We start from the raw sequence: 2,652 nt of genomic DNA, 5'->3' as shown, positions 1-2,652 counted from the left end.
TCACTCAGCCACTTTTAGGAGGTGTTCCTGCGCCGGAACGCCCCCCCCCTGCACAGGAATGGCTACATGTGGCGCAGGGCATTTCAACGTGATGCATCTCCCAGATGCGTCACGTTGTAAGTACCCCGCACCATGGAGCAGGATTTGCCCGCCGCTGCGTCACAAAAGTGACGCAACAGCGGCGTAAATGAGGCGCAAGGGGCTTGTAAATCTGCCCCTTAGAGCAGCCGTCAGCCGTGTGGTTTACACCTTGAAAAGTCTAGTCAGGGTGGTTACAAGCTGTTGAGTAATCAGACAGTTCACATTGGTTGACAAACCCTCAAAAAAGTGTGGGGGATACAGTGCGCACGTCATAAACAACCTTGAAAGCATGAAGGCCTTGGTCGCCCCCATCGTGTTTTGAACCAGTGGCCTACATCCTACAGATCCATGGAGCAGGCGCTCAGCCCACTCAGCTGTCTTCCCTACCACCCGTGCCTTACGTCCGAGAAGCTAGAGCAAAGAAGCCTCTAAAAACGCTGCCCCTGCCCCCCCCCCCCCCCCCCGCGCCCCGGAGGCCTGCACTCTGACTGCGCGCGCTGATCCCCTTACGCAGTCACTTTGCAGTGACATTGCACTTCCAAGGTGATTATCCAATTTGCAAATCACTGCAAAACCCAATCTAATTTTTGTTTCTAAACATGTGCACGCGAAGCTTAACTGGCGGTTACACAAGCACTCGACCTGGAGAAAAAAAGAAGCCCTCTAAGGTGATTTAAAAAAAAAAAAAAAGAGAAAGCTCAGAGGGTTTGAACACTAAAGTAGTGCCACCTGCAAAAACTCGGACTCACATTCCAAAATGACTATTCTTCTAGTAGCTTCCTCTAATGCAAGTAGTTTAAATGGACCTCGTCCCCAGGAGGGATGTAAGCGACAGGGTTAACTGACTTGCAGTTATCCCCATGAAACTAAAGGGCTCCGGTGCCACTGCACCTGCTGCACAGTTGGCAGCTGCGCCGTTGTACATTCCTAGTCTGAGGCGGGAGGGTGTGAGTAACAGTCATATTGTCCCGCTAACAAGAAAAAAACAGCATGTTACCAGAGATTTCAAAAATAAATCGAAACGTACTGCTCTTTTTCCACAAAATGTCAGCGACTGTCGTGAAACCCGGACACAACAAAACTAGTGTCAATATGGACACACTGTTCACGGCCCGCCGCTCTCCTCCTGCCAAGGTGTGAGTCGCTGCAGTCTCTCGGAGACGGCCTGTTTACATACATAATATGTGTTCTGTCCGAGAAAAGGCGGAGCACAGAGATTGTTTGCTGCAGGGAGGGAACAACGAGGGTTGAACGGTTGCCCAAGAACTACTATCTTCCCAATAATGTAGGTAGGGGCATATTATCAAGAACAACGCTAACAATTATCGCCGGTTTAGCGGCAGAAAACTGCCGCCAAATCAGCGATAATGGGCTTGATAATATGCCCTGGAGAATTCCAATAGAATCCCATTTTCTGGTGTGAACATGGGCTTCTATTGGAATTCTCCAGGGCATATTATCAAGCCCATTATTGCCGCTTTGGCGGCAGTTTTCTGCCGCTAAACCGGCGATAATTTTAACACCGTCCTTGATAATATGCCCCGTACTACTTTACTTTTTTAATGATATGCAATATTTATTGATGTAAGAAATACATGTATAGTAAAGAGGTAATGAAATAATAGTTTAATTTGAGAAACAATATAACAATGGCACAGTCATCTAGTACCGAATATATTAATCAACTTTGTGCTATATTTCAGAATGCCCCAATAACATAAAATAAATAATCTCGAAACTCCAGGATAGTAGACAGAGGAAACAAATAATACAAATACATATAGTTGAACTGGGTTCATAAACAACGCGTTCATTATTATTCGGATTGTTAATTAAAATCACCAACGGTTTCGTAAAAACCCATGAGGTTATATTTTTTTAATATAGCCTTCTGATATTTTGAGATTACTGAGTTATGCCACCCGTTAAGGGGGAGAGGGGTACGATCCTTTCCCATTTCCTACCGATTAATTTCGTGCTCTTGCTCCTCCGGGCAGCCCCCCAACCCCCTCACCCCCACACACCTGCCCTCACTCCTAAAGTCTTAATTGACACAAACTTTAGGTTATTTACAAGGCCGACAAACGGCTGAAACGATTAATGTAGCTTTGCCATTTTAAGTGAACTCAGCACACTCTGAAGATTGCTTTCGACGAGGAACTTGGGGCCATATTATCAAGAAAGGGCGATACATTATCGCCGCTTTAATCGACAGGAAACTGCCACTAAAGCGGTGATAATGGGCTTGATAATATGCCCTTGTGAATTCCCATAGAAGCCCAGGTTAACACCAGAACGTGGGCTTCAATGGGAATTCACAAGGGCTTATTATCAAGCCCATTATCGCCGCTTTAGCGGCAGTTTCCTGCCGATAAAAGCGGCGATAATGTATCGTCCTTTCTTGATAATATGGCCCTTGTTGCCTTAAGGTGTTGAGTCACAGTGCGAAGCCTCTGCACCGCAGAGATCAGCAGCGAGCGTGTATGAAGATGAACCTGCGGATAGCGTGCGTGTTTCATTGCACAGTGGGTTTCAGGAACTGTGCTCAATACACAGTCCGGTCTTGTGGGG

Source organism: Lissotriton helveticus, chromosome 1_2, assembly GCF_964261635.1.
Source record: "Lissotriton helveticus chromosome 1_2, aLisHel1.1, whole genome shotgun sequence".
Taxonomy (NCBI): domain Eukaryota; kingdom Metazoa; phylum Chordata; class Amphibia; order Caudata; family Salamandridae; genus Lissotriton; species Lissotriton helveticus.
The sequence above is the reverse complement of the archived record's forward strand: the minus strand, read 5'-3'. Positions refer to the sequence as shown.